Source organism: Triturus cristatus, chromosome 3_2 (genome assembly GCF_964204655.1).
Source record: "Triturus cristatus chromosome 3_2, aTriCri1.1, whole genome shotgun sequence".
Lineage (NCBI taxonomy): Eukaryota > Metazoa > Chordata > Amphibia > Caudata > Salamandridae > Triturus > Triturus cristatus.
The window spans coordinates 496,718,970-496,739,803 of NC_140584.1; the positions used below are offsets into that span (position 1 = coordinate 496,718,970).

The window sequence follows — 20,834 nt, forward strand, 5'->3', positions numbered from 1 at the left end:
GCTCCAACTCAATTCGGCAGTCATACTCTCGATGGGGAGGTAAACGTTCCGCTTCTTTTTCATCAAACACCGCGGCGAGATCTTCATATTCTGGTGGAATTTCCTGGGTGTCAACTGCACAAATGGTCTTTGGAAAGCTAGCTAAAAGCTGTGATTGCGAAACTCCTGGTGGTTCTGGATTCATATGGAAACAATGACGCATACAATAATCTGAGTTCATACGAATTGATCATCTGGCCCAATCAATTTGAGGGTTATGCTCGGTGAGCCAAGGCAAACCCAGGATCAATTGAAATTGCGGAGCGTCGATCAAACTGAATTGCAAAGAACTGAAATGTTGACCGGGTCCACACAGCAAGATCTCCTCGGAATCAAAAACAATCGGCCCAGAGGACAAGCTTGTTCCATCCACCGCACGTACCGGCTCTGGCCGTTCTTTCCTCAAAAAGGTGATTCCGAGAGCCTTAGCAAAACCAATATCGCAAAAATTTCCCGTGGCCCCTGAATCGATCATGACCGAAATCCCTTCCTTGATCCTACCACCAAATCTGATTTGGATAGTTAAAATTAAATGTGGAGCCGATTATTGCAAGGTATTTGCCACCAATTTTGGATCTGGAGTTGACTGTTCCTTCGCTTCCACCAGGGCAACCCCTTCTACTGGTGGAGCCGATCTTTTACCCAGGAATTGCTCTTGGGCTTCTTTGGACATTCCTTCACAAAATGACCAGCGTTCCCACAGTACATGCACAACTTGCCCAGACGCCGCTTCTCTCTTTCTTCCTTTGACAAAGGACCTCTTACCGAACCGATCTGCATAGGCTCATCTTCAGGCCCCGAATCCTTGGGCTTGGATCCCTCTGATTTCATCCTGTCAAAACGGGGTGGAATATACCTTGTTTCCTTTCGCCTCTCGTTCCTTCTCTCACTTTGACGTTGATCAATCTGGAGAACTAAATCAATTAATTCTGAAACCTCTGTGGGACGTTTTGGGATCTGTGATAGTCCATCCTTCAGTTCATCCCTGAAACCGCGATAGAAGATTGCAGCTCGTTTAGCTTCAGGCCAACTTGTCTCCACAATGAGTTTGTTAAATTGAGCCAGGTATGCCACTAGTTCTCGATTTCCCTGCTTAAGATCTAATAACTCATTGTCTGTGGATTGAGAGATGGAACGTCTGTCAAAAATCCGCAAGAATTCTCTTTTGAAACCTTCAAATTCATACAGAATGGGATCATTGTTGTTCACCAAAGGCATGGACCAAGCGGCAGCATCTCCACTCAGGTACGACAGCATGAAAGCCACCTTAGACTGGTCTTCCTTAAAAATGATGGGCCGACAGAGGTAGTGCAAAGAACATTGTGTAACAAAAATTTGAGCCTTGTTTGGGTCCCCACTATATCTTTCGGGAGCAGCCAATGGAATAGTAGGGGAGATTGCGTGAATTACCTGCGTAGTGAGTTCTGCCGCAGATGGGGCTGGGGCAAAAGAGGACGGCTTATCTTCTTTAACCATAGGACGTGAACCCCCAGAAAACTCTTCAAATTGTTGACGCAAATAACTAGCATCTTGGGCAGACTTCCTGACCTCCTCTCTAAGGGTCTTATTTTCCTCCATGGTGTCACTTAACTGCTTCTGTATACTATCTAGCACCGTGGCCAGAGCCTTTATATCAATTCCCTCAGCCATCGTGCTCAGGTGGAAATTTTTATTGGCACTTCAATCTGTCAGGTACCTTAGCAGATCTTGCCGATTCCACAGGAGCAGATGCTTGATCTCCACTCCACCACTCCGCTACTGCGAGCTAGGCTCACAAGCAGCAAAGCGGGGGAAAGGGGAATTGGACAGAAAAGAGAGACAACACTGCGTCTTCTTCTTGGACTGGATTCGTAAACTTCTTCCTCACGATTCCTGCAATGAGAGTTATTCAGAAACAATTCTATACTAGACTACACTAAAGGGGAATGACACTTATTCACACACTATACCTGTCCTGACACAGTGGGTAGCTGCTCTCTGACTCATTGGGCTGTTGCCTTTTAAGGAGTTGAGGGGTTGATCTGTTGACATGTAATGACTCCTGCAAAATGAAGAACATGTAAACCTTGTTACCTTTTCCCTCACTCCCAACCCTTCACTTAGTCTACCGTTACCTGTCTAGCCCCCTCAGTAGTGTCCTGTCCTTTCATAGGTTTGTGAATGTTCTCTTACTTGGTTGACTACTCTTCGCCTCATTGGATTCAGAGTGTACTGATGGAGCTCGTTGTCTACTGCCTATTTCTATATATATATATATATATATATATATACAAATACCAATGCGTTTGCTTGGGTTGAAAATAAAGTCTTTCTCAAAGAAAATAGAAACTCTTCTGTCTTCTTCTCTCTCTTGTAGCTGAATTTCTGAACTTGCGGCTGATACTGCTATTGAAGCAAATTCATCTTGTTTTGTGAACTCTCTCTCTATTCACGATGCTCTCTCTCTCTCTCAAGCTAAAAGTCAATGAGTTCTTTAGTCTCTTTACAACAGTTACTGGTAACCCTCCATGAAGTGCTGGCAAATCCACGAAAATAGAAGAAATGGGACTTACTTTACTTCTGCAAGTTCACAGGACTGCCTCTACCTTAACTCGCTGTAGATGCACTGAAGGTCTTCGTTGAATTCGGAATGCTTGCCAATCTCCAGAAGTCTCTGCAAACCTTTTCTTCTACTAGGAGATGGAATATACCACTAAGAAATACCCAGACTCGGAATTGTATGCGGGACAATGGTAACGGAACATGAGAAGACTACTCTATCTTCAGTGAGTATCTTTGACTGGAATTACTTCGACGAGAAGCGCGGAGCTCAGGGGAACGCCGCCTTCACAGAAATTCAGACGGTTGAAGTGCGCCTACCCACCAAGCGCATAAACTGGCTCCTGGGTTGTATGCTCAACTTTGGGAACCTAACCTTCCCTACCCCAGACCTGACACTGGGGGAATTTGCGGGAATCCTATATCCGTGTCACCTGTTGCCCACATAGTGGGCGGCACAGTTCGAAGCTCAGCAGGAAGGGGCGCATCTTTAGACAGACACTGCATAGAGCTAATCACATTTGGTCCCATTGTCATGTAAACACTGTCCGGAGAACAAAACATTGTTTAATGCAACTTCTTTAATAAAGCCAAGCCCATTAAGTTTTCTCCACAACTTGACGTCAATAAGAACTGTGAATCTATAGTAAAAGGACCGATAGTCAAAGCAAGAGGTTTGGAAATGGGGCTTACAATCAGTACGCCAGAAAATCCTACCGAAACATTATTTTGGCCAGACAGAGCTGCCCCGGGGATCAGCGATCGAGAAACAGAGCTATTCATTGCACCTGTGTCTACTAAACATTTCTTAACTGAGCCTTGCAAATCTGTGGTGACATAAGGGCTGCGTTGATCTACAGGTATCTGTATTGGTCCCTCACCCTGTCCCTAGCTGTGAGACATCCCTGTCACCTCGTTCAGATCATAATCATTGTGATACTACTGTCTCACTCAAGGGTCATCAAAGTAGGTCTGGTCAGAGCGACCATGCCATGTCCCAACCTCCCCGAGCCCTAGCCTGATCGCTTGTTCCACGGCCCCATCCATGGGAACCTCTTCCCCTGGTTGCCGCAACTTTCTGCAATAACACCGGACACTAGCTACGCCAGTGTCCCTCTTTCTTACAATATGCACACTGATCCGGTCCCACAGGCGTAGTGCTCCTACTAGTAGAGGAGCTGCCGGTCCGGACCAGCTCCACGTCCTCTATTGTTACCCCTAGATGCCTGCTTTAACAACATCTTCGTCTTTAACTTCTTATGCTTCTTTTCCACCTTCTCCTTCTCCTCATTTGCTCTGTGTTCATAATACTGTGTCATACTAAAAAATTACAGAAGGTGAGGATGTCGTCCAAGTGCTCTCTGAAGCCTGCAACCGAGTCGCAATCTCTGGGAGCAGGTTGGTAACGAACCTGTTAACGAACAATCAGACACCTCCCTCCACAGACAAATCCTGTCAACTAAAATCCCAAAACACACCCTCGAATTGTGTGAAAAAAATCAGACACACTCATCTTTCTTTTGGCGACATGCTGCTAACTTGTCCCAATCTACCCTTCTCTGAGGAATAAGGGAGTGCATATAGGTAATAATTCGGCTGGGTAAGCTAGTATCTCAGCCTTTGGCTTCTCTCCAGGCTTCCTTTCCTTATCCCATGCTTTAATCTGATCCCAGGTACCACCCAATTTCACAGCGTGGTCCTGCGTGTGCACCTGGCTCCAAATGTCGACGGGCGCCAGCAGACCCAAGAACATTTCAATTTCCGCAAGCGTCATTTCTGTTGATGAAGAAGCTTCTGTCAATTCCTTATAAAATGCAGTAGGTAGTAGTCTTAAAGGGATAACATCTCAATCCTCTTCCATGGGGTATACACCCACTGTTCTTGGAAAAGGGCCTCTACCTTTGGTCTAATGACAGCATCATGCTGATCTCAAAGCTCTGGCAAATCAGGGTGATATATGGGGTGGACTTCCCTCATTGGAAACTGGAATACTGTCTTTCGGGTCTTCTCAAACAGCCTACCACGGTAAGCTACCAATGTTGCACCATTTCCAAAAACTTCCTCAGGCGCCATACCAGCAATGTATACATTATCTCTGATATCATAAATAATCTGGGGCGCTATAGCATTGAAGCACTGTTCCCACAATCCAATCAGTGTAGCCGACACGTGCTTAAGGGCATGCTGCTGCAGAACCGGCTCATAATACCTCATCACACTCCACACATCTTCAGTACTATAAGAAGGGATGACAGGCCCACTTAACACCCTGATTTGCTACCACCCTTTTTTCTTCCTCCTCCACATCAGATCGTATTAAATTCGTCCCAACCGCTCCCTAGCGGTTGCCCAGTCCCCGTGCCCCAGTCCACGTACAGGCGTTCCACTACCCAGTACTGCCGGGGAGTGAGGGAAGAGGGAAGGAGTAGTAACTGAAAGAGTAGGCACCAATGTTGTTAATGGCTGTGTTGTGGGTGTAAGGGCTGGAGAGAAAGAAGACACTGACACGATAGGCATAGCAGAGACACTAGCGAAGCCACAGAATTGACAGGAGGCGCAGAGGCTAAAGCAACTGAGTCAATAACAGAAGAAACAGAAACAGCAGGGGCAGAAGAGACAGACGACTGGGGCTGTGGCACAGCAGGGTATATTCTGTGTGGGTGTATGGAGGCGGAGGTCGGGTGTCTAACAATTCCTCCAAAAATTTATCATTGTCTTCCCGAACCACATAAGGCTTTTCGCATTGCAATCAAAAATTCCTATCGGCGCACACTATTCCCTTCTCAGTCTTTTCTTTATCATACGCAACGGCTTTCTGAGTCACTGTCTGCATCCTTCCCTTTTGGGCCTCCTTTTCTGCTTTAATTCGTCTCTGTTTACATTCCTTTTGCCAAGTTCTGAAGGAATCAAACATTGACTGCCTACTTGTCTTCACAATCAATTTATCCTGCAGGAAATTATGCTTTTGCTCATCAAAAGTGCCCGTCAATGGCCACTGCAACTAAGCATTGTCCCTCATATATGTGTGCCATAATGTACTAAACATAATAGGGCCAAGGCCATGCTTGACATACATTTCTAAGTTTGGGGTGCCTTCTGGAGGCGCAGGCTGACTCTCTTCCAACCGAGCATCAGTAAAACACCAACTCACACAACATAGCCTACTAAAACAGGGCATTTTGAAATTAAAACGTTTTCACTATCTATTCTAAGTGGATATTTGCAAATATCTTACCAGATTTGGTCCGCAGACCTCACCAAATCTGGATCAAAACAATACCATATTCATTAAGAACTCAAACAAATTCAAGCGCTTGTCAAAAAACGATCCTCAGACCATACCAAACACAAACCAAAGTGGTGCCATGGCCACAGAACAAAACCAAAGCAAACTCACCTGGTGCACACAGGTTTAACAAAGCTATTCTCCACTGCCGACTCTTCGGACCAAACGGTCAGATCCAAGGGTTTTGCCGTTCAGGACCCCAGCCAGGATGACCGCTGGCCAAGGCACCGCACGGTCAGACAGACAGGGCAGCTGCAATTACCAGACTCTCTCGTGCAGGGATACCCTATCCGCCTGCCCGACCCGACGTGGCACCGTCCCCCTCACCCGTCCGTGGACAAGGAAGGGTCACTCACCCGATGGTGTCCCTGTTCGGGCACCAACTGAAGGAAGTGACCCGATTAGGGCCACTCGGGTCACTTGCGACCACCTCTCAGCCTTCCATACAAATGAAGAGTCGGTCAGGCAGTAGAGAATACAAACCAAAGGTATTTTATTAGTATGCGCTCAAGCGGAGTCCGGTCTGACCAGCCTCCTTAGATAGCTGTCGAGGGACTGACCCCCATCCACAAGGTAAAGTCAGATATACATTTCCAACAGCCCTAACACCCGCCCAGACTGGAATTTTCCAGCCTGGGCACTGATGAACAAAGGAGGTAGAGGAGGACAAGCTACCATCCGGAGACCGGGAACACACTATCTTAGCTTCAAGGTTACTCAGCCCGTGCCCGTCTCTCTGAGAGTGGGAGCAGGGCTATCTACGAGGAAAGGCATGCAAAAACAGAATGATCTACTCATTAGTGCAGCGAAGCTCAACCTTAAATAATAAAGAGAAACAATCGAGGCTGCTTTCTGCTGAGGCAGACAGTATGAGACAGAAGCTTAATTTCGATCATGGCTCAAAATGGTGGCTAAATACGAAATGGTGCCACAAATGATAACTTAACTCGCACAATGCTAGAAGGAGTCAGCTAGACGCATTTTCAGTCCAACAACTTCTGGGCACACTGAAACCACAGAATGTTTGTAGAGCGGAATTATCTTCTGGCTGTTCAATTCCTCCTATATAGAGAGCCATGACAAACACACTGTGGGGCACTAGGGACACAGAGCTCCAGGCGTATGACTTAGTACACCACCTCTTCACCTGGTTACATAAACCCATGCACTCTATGACAAAAATTAGCACAGTCAACTTAAAACACTAGTACTAGAACTTGAGCTGAGAAACCAAAGGCAAAAATTGTCCCTCGTATATGTGTGCCATAATGTACTAAACATAATAGGGCCAAGGCCATGCTTGACATACATTTCTAAGTTTGGGGTGCCTTCTGGAGGCGCAGGCTGACTCTCTTCCAACCGAGCATCAGTAAAACACCAACTCACACCACATAGCCTACTAAAACAGGGCATTTTGAAATTAAAACGTTAAAACGTTTTCACTATCTATTCTAAGTGGATATTTGCAAATATCTTACCAGATTTGGTCCGCAGACCTCACCAAATCTGGATCAAAACAATACCATATTCATTAAGAACTCAAACAAATTCAAGCGCTTGTCAAAAAACGATCCTCAGACCATAGCAAACACAAACCAAAGTGGTGCCATGGCCACAGAACAAAACCAAAGCAAACTCACCTGGTGCACACAGGTTTAACAAAGCTATTCTCCACTGCCGACTCTTCGGACCAAACGGTCAGATCCAAGGGTTTTGCCATTCAGGACCCCAGCCAGGATGACCGCTGGCCAAGGCACCGCACGGTCAGACAGACAGGGCAGCTGCAATTACCAGACTCTCTCGTGCAGGGATACCCTATCCGCCTGCCCGACCCGACGTGGCACCGTCCCCCTCACCCGTCCGTGGGCAAGGAAGGGTCACTCACCCGATGGTGTCCCTGTTCGGGCACCAACTGAAGGAAGTGACCCGATTAGGGCCACTCGGGTCACTTGCGACCACCTCTCAGCCTTCCATACAAATGAAGAGTCGGTCAGGCAGTAGAGAATACAAACCAAAGGTATTTTATTAGTATGCGCTCAAGCGGAGTCCGGTCTGACCAGCCTCCTTAGATAGCTGTCGAGGGACTGACCCCCATCCACAAGGTAAAGTCAGATATACATTTCCAACATCCTTAACACCCGCCCAGACTGGAATTTTCCAGCCTGGACACTGATGAACAAAGGAGGTAGAGGAGGACAAGCTACCATCCGGAGACCGGGAACACACTATCTTAGCTTCAAGGTTACTCAGCCCGTGCCCGTCTCTCTGAGAGTGGGAGCAGGGCTACCTACGAGGAAAGGCATGCAAAAACAGAATGATCTACTCATTAGTGCAGCGAAGCTCAACCTTAAATAATAAAGAGAAACAATCGAGGCTGCTTTCTGCTGAGGCAGACAGTATGAGACAGAAGCTTAATTTCGATCATGGCTCAAAATGGTGGCTGAATACGAAATGGTGCCACAAATGATAACTTAACTCGCACAATGCTAGAAGGAGTCAGCTAGACGCATTTTCAGTCCAACAACTTCTGGGCACACTGAAACCACAGAATGTTTGTAGAGCGGAATTATCTTCTGGCTGTTCAATTCCTCCTATATAGAGAGCCATGACAAACACACTGTGGGGCACTAGGGACACAGAGCTCCAGGCGTATGACTTAGTACACCACCTCTTCACCTGGTTACATAAACCCATGCACTCTATGACAAAAATTAGCACAGTCAACTTAAAACACTAGTACTTGAGCTGAGAAACCAAAGGCAAAAATTGAAAAGATTTTTAGAATAGACTCAAAAAGTCACACTAAATGATTGTTTTACTTACATTACATTTAACTACATGCTGTGGGCATATTTAACACCAAAGAGGCTTAACAGGATATATGAACAGACTACATTGTCCTGCCCTCGATGTAAGCATATGAATGGAAGATTCTTTTCACATGGTGTGGAGCTGCCTGAGCTAACCAAATACTGTAAAACATTCATCCACACACTAGAAGTAACACTGGGATGAATAGGGCTGCACTTGCCCAAGCAGGGTCTATTAAGTCTCTTCCACCACCCAAAGCGGAGCAAAGTAGGCAACAAAATGTGCTCTCGCCTATCAGCAGACAACCCCTATCTCAGAGGAGTGAAGAGATGGTCTACGAGTGACAGCATAGCACTACATGGTGAGGAAAGACAGGGAATGTGTAGACACCCAATCATGTATTTGTGGAATTAAATATTACTGACATTTGAGGCCACTGGGACACGCAACACCTAGGCATCATCTATAAACACTACTAAGAGAAATGTACTGGAACCTGTAACTTATTACTTTCAAAATAATCACACACTCGTTAAACAAAATGACGAACCTTGACTCACGAACGGCCCCAAAGCAATTCAGCATAACAAGAGGGCATGAGCACAACAGTACATTAATCACACATACTGCCATGCACATACATCCTTTTGTCCATACTGGAACGGTTTCATTGCACTTGAAAATGGAAAACCTTTTTCTGAAAAGACAATGGATAATTTATTATGTACTATGGATCATCATGCCTACTCAAACAAAAGACTCCATATTGCGCAGTAATTCTGAGTTACTCGTGCCATACCACAAGACAAATATGCACTCTGTTATTGCATACTTCATGGGTAACACATATGTGCACATGTTTTGATATTACTCAAAAACGTTTTTAAAAAAAGGCTGTGAAAGCAGAGCAGAGAGCTGCAAGGGATAGTCAACCTTCATCACTATTTTATGTTGGTTAGAGTCCAGGCATTCTAATGTTAGTCCCTTAGAAGTTTAGGGATCAAAAGGCCAAAATAAGGGTTGTATTGGAATACAGGCTATGGGTATGAGTGAGCAAAAGTCCTGAGGATGTCTGTCTGCTTCCTTGATATAGCTATTTTCTACAAACATAATAAAGTAATTCCACCATGGACCCTGTTTACACTTAGAGGTAACCGCGTACTGTCACATGCAGGGAACAGAACAGTCCTCTGCGATTGTTAATGTTGTCTCGAGACACTGAAAGAAGTCCTTTCAAGAAGGGGACAAAGCATAGTATGTGAATCTTCAACAGATCCATGATTCAAAAAGACTATTCATATGCGGCTCGCATTTACTCACAAATGCGGCTAATGAGACTCACAATGTCAATTTTGAATTACGGCAAAAGCAAACCTTGCTTTCTCAAAGTTAGCCCATATATGCAATGCGGACGTTGTTGAGGAAAAATGTGACTGGTGATTTTCAAAGGAAGAACTGTATAAAAGCTTTAGCAGCAGCAAAAAAAAATAATTTCAATGATGAAGGCAACCAATCTAAAAAAATATGCTGAAATCAGGTAACAAGATCATCTAAATATAAAACACAAACTGAGAAAGGAGTAGGAGTCCAGCTATATAGAGTATTAAGAAAAAAAATAAAACCATGCAAATATTTTCAGTACAAACATATAGGTTCTGTTTCTGTCCTGATGGTTTATTGCGATACAGTGAAATTGTACTCTTCAATGCAGTAAATGCAGTACGTCTAACATCAGGCACTTGCACTTATGAGCACTTTACATCCATCTACATTCTGTTGAACTTCCTCACCACTAAAGCCTACTCTGACTTCTGATAACATAATTAACAGAACATTAGTCCACCTTTGGTAATACTAGTGGTCTTCACAGTAACTTACTGCTGCCCCAGAAAATCCAAGAAAGCAAAAAAAGGTGAATCAATCCATCCAAGTACTTCAAATTTAAGCAAGTTACCAAATTTAGCCCAATGATTTGATACTCAAACCAGGTAGAACTCAAAGTATTCCTTTTAAGGAAATTTCAATTACGTATGGCAACAATCACGACAATCAAAACCGCCACTATTAGCTTACCTTTTATGACAAACTATATGTGAATTTGGTTCGTTTTTTTAACTTTCATTTTTTTTCTTTTCATTCGGCATTCTATATTAGCCAAACCAACTGTGCACAACTGTCAGTCATTCACAGTGACATCTAGGCCCAGCTCCTGTCACTCAAAGTACACAGGCCTGCAGTTCTATTTCAAGCACAACAATCAGCCCTAGCCACATCCCTCTACCAGTCTAGTATTCTTTTTCCAAGGAACACCATACCAATTCCCTTATCTCGGAGAAAGACCTGACCCTGAGATGGCCACCAGAGACAAAAAAAATCTCTTAATGATGAATTGTGTAAGCAAACATAAAATCACTTTAACCTTTGTCTTTTTTCAGTGAATGTATATACTGGAGGTGAGCAGAGTGTCGTGTTGTGGGGCGCTCCATATAAAGGAGCTGCTCTCCAGCTAAACTTGGGAACTACCCAGACGTGTATGTATGTATCTGTGTGTGTGTGTGTGTAAATATATATATATATATATATATAAGGTTATGGTTAGGTAAAACATACTGTTCTAAACTAACAAAACCACTGAAATTCACCAATTATAGTTCTCCAGTAACTATAACTCGCGCCCTAGAGTAAGTATAACTCAGTCCCCCGCTGTGCACAATGCCATTATCAATGATGTCATCACAGATTTTGCACTGAAGTCAATGATGCCTAGCTCTGCAAGGCAAGGTCCCCGGGGGAAAGGGTCCCCAAGGCCACTGTAGGCTAGGGAGCCACACGCCTCCTCCTCTAAATTTAAAAATTGGCCCCAGAAAATGTGGTAGCATGCCTCTTTCCTCTTTTTCAAAAACACTTCGGCCTAGGCGGATGGGGTCCCTCAAGCCTAAAGATGGCTCAGTGAAAGGGTCTGCATGCCCCCTCCAGATAAAACATTTACCAGCCCTGGAGGATAGCATCCTTGTGGCCTTGAGAAGCTTGGGAAGGAGGGCGGCACGCTCCCCTCCCCATAATTATTCAATTAGCCCCAGGGAATGGGGTCCCAGGAGCATTTACAAAGGTTCAGGAAGGGGGGCACATGCCTCCTCCTCTAAAAAACATAATTAAAACCACAACCTCGAGTCTACCCCAGGGGACTTATTTATAAAAAGCCAGCTTTTTTCCTTTTTAACAAAAAAAATTCTGTGCCACGAGAAAAAAAAGAACAGATTTTAAAAAACAAATGTTTGTCCCCTGTACCTCGACCCACCAGAAACCTAAAATGGCTGCTGCCAACTCACTGTTGATGTGGTGGCAGCTAATCAGATGAAATCTTTTGATCTGTTGGATCCGAGGATCCTCCAGAGCATGATATACACATACATTTTTAACCTTAATTTCTCAAAAACTAATGAATGGATTTACACTAAATCACAAAAAAACAACCATCTGGTCCACGATCTAGCTTTCTGTTAGTTTTAGCAGTATTGCTGTTCAATTTTCCTGAGGAAAATTGCATAGGGAAACTTTTTTGGAAAATCCCCTTTTTCCCTGCCCGTGATTGACGGACCACCCCGAAACTTTCCAGGAAGGAACTGATGTGGATGAGACTTTTTTTTAGAACGTTTCAAGAAGATTCATCAAACAGTGGCAAAGTTTTAAAGAAACCGAAAAAAAATGCATTGCCTATGAAAACTTGGCCATAACTATAACTATCCAGCAACTGCCACTTGGTAACAGATCTATATATACACACACACAGACAAAACACTTTTGGAAAATCTATAATATTTACCTGGATTTTTCCAAATCTTTTTTTTTTTTTTTTTTAACTGCAGGTCCCACTTCAAATGATGTTGTACCCCGTCATGGGGAAAGCACATCTCTGCTCCTCTGCTACTGAAGTCGTCATCAATGATGTCATTTTAATTTGTCATCAGTGACATCATAAATGGTGTCATTTAACATCATGCATGATATAATATGTGAGGCCAAAAGCACTGTACAATGGGGGTGCAAGTAATAGCTTGTTCACTAAACTATGACTGCAAATTTCAGTGTTTTTAAGTGTTGGTTTGTAACTACATTTCTTTTATAACACATTTTATTGGATTTCCATGGTACAGTCTCAGCCGTGGCCCTACATATGCATTTCGGGAACAAAATTACTCAAAAGTACCAGAGCATGTATACATTCGTAACTTTTGCAGAACCTGCATGTAAAACAACAAAAACATAGGCAGAAAGTTCCAATTCCCATACATCTTAGGAGATCTAATGGAGTACAAGTACAGATGGTGATGTAGTGTGGTGTAGGTTGTTCAGTGGCCAAAAGTATGCGGGGAAAATCTCTCTGTCAGGGGGTCTAAGAGGGAAGGGGAGGTAGGTCTATGCCCCAATATGTTTCCCAGCGGGACCATATTTTCATGTGTATCTGGGGGAAGCATCAGGCCTGGAACACAGCGATCTCTGCACCCATGCATCTATCCAGCTCCTTTCTCCACCCCGCGATCGTCGGGGGGACGCCAACCCCTTTCCAAAGCTGGGCAATGTCTCGTTTAGCAATAGTGAGGGCTAGAAAGCGTAGGTGCTGTTTATACCGGTTCCCACCTATTGCGTCAGTGCTATTAAGTAGGACTAATTTCAGGTCGAGTGGGAGATCCCAGGACAGTACCCTGCCCAGTAAGGTTGAGACCTTTTGCCAGAAGGGCTGTAGTGCTGTACAGCTCCAGACTGTGTGCATGAATGTTCCCTTGTAACTGCATTTTAACTGTGTTTTGCCAGTGAATTTCTGTGTATGTGAAGATCTTATAAGCACACCTAACTGTAACATCAGTTTAACCTTTGTTTTTGTCAGTGAATTTCTGTAGCTATTTCGATCCTATTCTAAATTGAATCTTTTTCTACCTCACCTTCCAATGAACATCCAACCACACCCTGATATCAAAGCTTTGGGTGTGGGCAATCTCTGCAGCGCAAGGCCTTTTCCCGTGCACAGTGGAGGTTAGCCACAGGACCTGGGCGCCAACCTGGTGCGTGCGGTCAACCCCAGGTGGGGATGACCGAATCCGGAAGCCTACGCTTTTGTTTCTCCTTAAGATGTGCAGTTCTGGGAGCAAGCTCCCTAGCATGATGCCACAGTACCATACAAACTTTTTTCACTGTGCTTGATTTGCGCTACAAGAAGTGGTACAGTGGATCTGGCACAATGGTACAGAAGAATGCATGAGATCACAGCATTATGGCAAGGATGCTTGCTCCGGTGTAACTGGGTTAGCTCTGCCAAACCACTGAATGAGCAGCTTAAAGGATGTTCACAAAAAATGTCATATGCTAATAACTTTGGTGCCTTATGGTCGATCTGGGTCAAAAAGTGTCCATTTGGAAATAATTTTGGTGCTGGCAAATGAGTTGGCGTGATATTTGACAGCCTGAAAGCAAAAAGAGCCCAATGCAGGAATATCAAGTTTAGACAGAACCGACAAAGGAGGAAAACTTCAGGGGTGAAGGGGCAAAATTGTTTTTGTTTGCTAACCTACCGCAAACTGCCAACCTCCGCTGTGCACAGCATTTAAACTAGCCTATTATGGGTTTGCCATAGATCCCGGCCTAGCTGGGTATTTTATTTGCGAACCCTTTTTTTAAGGATTGCAGACCAAATTTTGTCACTGCAGACTTGAAATGGACGACCAGAGCTAGAGGATGCCTTGCACAATGGAAGGTTTTATTTTAGGTCTCGCCTGAGCCAGCGCGCATGCGCTACTCTGCGAGGCTTCTAGTAAGGACTTTAAACTCGGACCGCACACTTGTGCGTGTGGTCCGAATTAAAGTCACACACTATTGGCCTTTGCGTGCTTCTTTTAAAGAAAGACAGCACGCAATTGGCTAAAGGCGGGTGCATGTCCCGCCTTCTCTCTCCCCTGGCCTAGGGAGTGGGCAGTAGCGCGGCTGGGTGCCAGCTGCATATCGCACATTCCTTTCGTGGCCGCGCTTGTTCCCTTTGGGGGTCTGTGGCACAGCCAATTTCAAATCTTTGGTTTTGATGTAGCTCACGAAACATTTGTGCTTATTGATGAAGTGTGAGGGTCACAGATTTATGCTGGCTTGAACTTTCTTGGGTTATGTTTTTAAGGCCACCCATAAAAGTCCAACAATCGTTTCTGGTGGCTTGGGCGGTTGTTTTAACAACCTAGAAAAAAAACACTGACAATAAATGCATCTTTTGCCTTATGGAATCCAGCGCCAACACTTGGGATTTGTGGATGAAGCCCTGTGTTGCCTTTCTCTTGCCAAGCATGGTGATTGTGTACTGATTTGAGTTTGGCGCCTGCAGGATGGGAGGCACATTGTGGTGTGTCGGGGGTTTGGGGGCAAAGAGTTGTAATATTCTTTGCGTGGAACATCTAAGTGGCTCCGGAATGCGCTCTCCCCTGACCTTCGGTGCACCGTGAAGGGCCGGAGCGAATTGGGCCTCAACCTTCCACTTCTAGCCACGCTCCTGCCATTGCTTGTTTCGACCTTTTAAAGTGTGGCATCGATGATGCACATAGCACAATCGGCGTGAGCGGCAGCGCCAGGTCCTTAGTTCCTATAACGTTTATTTGGGAGGTGAATAAGAAAATATTGACTTTGGAGATTTTTTCTTTCGGCGAGAGTTCCCTCCATAGGCCAGGCTGTACATGAAAAGACCGAGGCATATTTGCCATGGTGTGAACAGGGTTGCTCAAAAGCTTAGATAAGTTGAACGCCCGTCCCCTTTTGGATTTTCCCGGCTTGGAGTTAAAACATTGTTGGCGGCTGACCCTCCCCCACCTAATGCTGGACATGCCATGTGTTCTCGCCAGATCCTTCACTGTTGCTCCTTTTCACTTCAAAAGCAGACTTTTCCCTAGATTTTTGCCGACTGTGTTGGTATTCGTGCAATAAAATGCTATACCACAAACTGTTAATAGCTTAAAATGCCACTTTAAGACAAGTTTGTAGTTGTCAAGTAATTCCCATGGAAATACATTAACAAAATTAGCCAAACTAAATACATGAAAAATTCTGACCTCCTTTGGCCTTAAACTACTCCAAAGTATAAATATTCCCCCAAACAACTTCCCTTACCCTGAAACTGTGTTATTTCGTTCTTTTTATCTTTCCTTGCATTCCCCAGTATTTTGCCCTCCCAATGGCATATCGCTGGTGGCGTGGTGAACAAAAAAAACGATGGCTAAAACCAGATCTGTGACTGGTGGGGGGTGAATGTTAGTTTGATTTTATCAGCGTTCCGTCCATCATCTGTTCTTTTTGCTGTTGTAGCCCTAAGTGTGCCAGGTATGCCCAGAAGTGGGTCCCATGCTCACAGTGCCACTAGATTCAAGCTAGCCTGGCTGATAAGGGGCTACTCTGAAAATGGACCAGGATGCTTGTTCGGCTATTTCATTTACTTTGAAGCCTTGGCCAGCGGCTCTATGTGAAACTGAAAGTGAAGAATTTCACATGCAGCACAGCACTGCTGGCGGTGGAGGGGGAAAGGGGGACGGTTTGAGTTGCACAGGCAGTTCCCAGAAGAAGCAAAGGCACAGCAAAGGGGGAAAAGCAGGCTGATACTGGATTACGCAGTAGGAGGTTACAGCCAAGAAACAAGCACGTTCCTTGATTATATGCACGAGGAGTGGGAAGAGTTTATTTAACATCAGAGAGGCTGAAACAAACAATGTGAGACATAACGGCAGTCTAAGGTTGTTCACTATGAATCTGCATGAAACAAGGTACACAAACACATTATTTATAAGATTGTATACCTCTGATTCATGGACAAAAACAGTCAAACCGACTTCCTTACTTTGTCAGGATTTGCTTACATACAAACTGCGTTTGTGTTTGCCCCATTGTTCACTGTACTTTTGTTTATAAAATTGACATTGAAATGATTTCCTCACAAGTCCCACTCTGCGGGTCGAGTCATGCACAAACGTACACCCGAAGCACCATTGTAGGCATGTACCTAACCTCATGTACCTAACCTCAGCTTATATTATGAGAAGCCTTCTCTGTCCAATGCGTGTGTCAAAAGCATATGCAGCCGTTTTAAGTCCCGGGAACACGTACAGCACCTTGAGCATGAAGTGATTGGCACCAACCTGTGCAGGAGTGGGCACAGGTCCCAATTAAGTATAGACAGGGATATGTGCTCACAGTTGTAGTCCTCGTACCTTGTACTACTATTATTATTACTACATTAAAAGGGTACCGTTTTACAAACCGTTCAACACCAGCCACAGCCAAACAGAACCAATAGACATGCAACATTATATAGACTCTGCCAACAGATGTTAACTATCAACCCTTCTTTCTACATCCTCCGATTCCATGCTATCTCAAAAGCCCCTAATCCCACTGCATCCCAAAACCCCTGCATAAAATCTGACTTCAAATAATAATAACTGTTTCTTTTCCATTCACCCTGTTCTTACTCTCCATCCTCTGCATGGGTTACAGTCAGAGGCGCAACTAGAGCCAAATTTCAGGGGGGCTAAGAAACAATATCTCGGGGGGGGGGGGGGGGGGGGGGGAGTAATTCTTCCAGTAGTAGTAAGTGTGAAGATACAGGGGCTCTAAGAAGGGGTGAAAAAACGACAAAGCCTCATTAACCTGCAAATAGTCTTTTAAAGACCTGTGAAGTACTCGGGTGTAGCTATATGTGTGCCCGGGAAGCGGTCTCAGCCCGGGCTGACGCACACGACAGGGGAGGCTGAAGCCCTTTGAGCCCAATGGGCGTAGCGCGCGTGCTTACAGTCCGAGTATAGTCTACTGTAGCGCATGCCTATCCACCTAATCTCCATTATATTTCTGTACACTGACCACACCTCTCCTCAAATCACAAACTCACCTGTGTGACCATTCATGGCAATCTAACAATATCTACTCTCTGCAAGCTTACTTACTCATCCCTCTTTGCTCTCCGGGGGCAGAAGACTAATCCCAATAATCAACAAAAACGAATAATCACTGAAAAAAATCAACAACCTTGGATTCCGGAGTAGTATGCTACCCGCCACAAAGCACTTCAACAACTGTTCAGGTGTAGTAAGCGCTGTATAAATGAACTACAAAACAACACAGTGGCACTCAATATAACACACACTCAGTGATTCCAAGCATTTCTATCATGAGTGTGGAAACAATAGACAAGACCATCTGCCACCCTAAATACACGAAGCCCCTTCTTAAGTGTACAATAAAAAACATTCAGGGGACTGAAAAAAAATAATGGCTACAACAATGAAACCAAAGATGCCTACAATGTTTGGCACTCAATTGTGTCCAAGCTCAACCCTGAATGTAGCATGCAAACTTCTGTAATCATTGACGCCAACATTTGTGAGAGGCAAATGGAAAACAACATGTAGAGTAGAACCATGCAATACTTCAGGACTGAAAAAAACCTAACTTTTTTTTTTGTTCTAAAGTATTGAAAACCTGCAAGCGGTGCGTAAACACGGACTTTGAACTTACAGTCCATGCTTACCAGAAGCAAGACAGGACTGGCAGTAAAAGAGGCGCAGTTACTTCTAGCCTTTATTCTCGTAACCAACAACTAGAAGTACAAAGAGTGTGTTTACGCACCGCTTGCAAGTTTTCAAAACACATAAATAAAAAGCATTGTCATTTACAATGCCAATAGCTCAAAATCTTGCAAATGCGAGACCTAATGCATTGCAAATGCTTATTTAATGTATGTCCACAGTCAGTCTGCAGTGCAAACCTGGGTTTGACAATATCTCAACTTTTTATTTATTTTAAAGTCGCTGACACAATTGTAATGCGAACTCATGAAAACTACTAAATGGATTTACTCCAAACCAACCAACGGCACTTCCCCGAGTAAAGTTTTAGTTGTATGCCAAGTTTGCTTTAAGTCCCTTCAGGGCTTCTGTCTGTAGCAGAGAGTGAAGATTTGTACGGGAGTTACAAAAAGGAAATGCTGCTTTTCTGAAACTCCCACATTTAATATTCATTCCCTTTATGCATTTCCCGGATACTCAAAATATTTTTAAAAAAAGCTAAAATGGTGTCTTCCAAGTGTTGTACAAATCTGTAAAACTGTGCCAAGGTTATCAGCAAATAATTTATTTTTTTTACCCTACTTCCCCATTTAACATTGCCCCCTTTCTCAGATCTGCACAAAACCTGCACTGGACACATCCACATTTCATGTAGATTTATTACAGGTCACCAAAGATATTAGCAGATGAAATCGTTTCGCTACCCTTGATGACTCTGCTTAAACCTACCAGAGCCAGAGGAAATAAAACACGATAAATGTCGGCTGAATTTCATGTGGATTTGTCAAATAATGCAATAGTTATTAGCAAATTAACTTGTTTTTGACCCATATTTTAAAACGTGTCTCTCCATTCATGAATCTGCATAAAAATGAAACATACAAAGAGCAGAGTAAACATGCTAAACGTCTGCCAAATTTGTGCAAATCCGTCAAACAGCGCTAAAGTCTAGGGCAAATAAAAAAGACAACTTTCCCAGGGAAACAATTTATATAGTTAAGCATATTGTATTTATATCAATTAAAAAATATGAAGAGGCTCTCAGTTGTTTACTGACATTGTGAAGAGGGCGAAGTCGGGTGGAAATCATACTTCAGTTTGTATGTTTACCTTGAAATGGTTTTTCTCATTTAAAAATAAGACTTATGTAAAGCCTCTATTGCCTGCTTTCAGCTACCTCCTGGCAGGATTATTATCCCTGTAACTCGGTGCTGACCCGCTAATCTATTAAAAAAAAATATATTTTATGGACGGTTGAAGAACAAACGGCTTGCCCAACATTTACTTCCCCCAAGTCATCATTTATTTTTGGTTTTCTCTGCCTTGCTTCGCACAAGTTCATCGTGTTCTCACAATTTTGCATGTTTCTAAATCACGTACAAAATCACTGAACACCGATATTAATGTTATCCTTCATACAGTCGAGCAGAGAGAGGCCTTGCATGTGGGTGCAGAATGTAATTAAAGATTTTACTATTAATTACAGCTTCTATTTTGTAGGCCTCTATACATAATGCAACACTTTTGCAGCACCCCAGATGTACAGAAATAGACTAACAAATTTAGTCCAATTCATTTTTGTTCTAGTATCTGTCAGGTTTATTATCGGTGGTTATGTTTTAAGTAAACGTTGATGTATGTTTTATGCGGTTTAGCAAACATTTTAACTCCAGAATTTTTTCTACTGTACCACGATAGAGTCTGCAAAATCAACAGTGTAATAAAAACTTTGAAAATTTAGCTAAGACACTTTAATGGTCATTAAATGATCCTGCTCTCTATCAGTTATCGGCATTTTTCTCGGGTATTTCGTTCTTGCATAAGGGATAGTTCTCCAACCAATGTGCTTTCCACAGCTGTTCACTTTTGCTTCACAGGTCACACCTGAGCTCAAATATAAGGGGTTCTTTCCAAATATGTTCTTGTCATGTAGACTCTCCCAATGTTACTGTCATCACCTTCATTCTTGCATTTCAGTATTCAATACTTTTCCCACATGCATTGGTTCTGATCTAACCTCCCGTTGGGAACCTTGTCATTTCTAGGCTCGCAGTCAACTCAAACAGAAGAAAAGTCGTTACAATCAATTACCTTGGAAATAGACATGGCAAAATTCTACGAAGCAAAAAACAGAAAAGAGATCAAAATACATGGATGATAGTGCCAGGAGCAGAAGAATGGTGCGTACATCAGAAACATGCAAGTGTGGGGTCGGTAGAGTTCAAAACTCCCTAGAGCACAGTATCCTGTGTTTTATTGCAGGCCATTCTGAGTTTGGAGTTCAAGACAAGCCACTTGCTCCAGTCCGACTTGGCAGTCTAACCCACTGTAATTCTGTTCAGAATCTGCAGGCTCGTCCCAACCTTTGTCTTACCCGTCTACCAGGTAAATGTATTGACCCAACACGGTTATGCTTCCCAACATACATGTTGCTGCTCCAACCTTTTAAGATGAAGGCTTTATTGGTATAGTCCTCGTCCAAGTGCCAGTTACGCACCCAGCATTCAGGAAGGCCCCTCAAATTGAATTACAGAGGGGGACCTTCCTCCCTCGCAGAAGGAATGGGGAATGTCTTGCTT

General features: G+C 43.8%; 1 protein-coding gene across 6 annotated transcripts in view; it reads right to left on the bottom strand.

Annotated features, from left to right (window-relative positions):
* Window positions 1-20,834, bottom strand: part of SBF2 (SET binding factor 2) — a 2,080,461-nt gene that overhangs the window by 1,450,144 nt on the left and 609,483 nt on the right. The gene's annotated exons all lie outside the window — the stretch shown is intronic.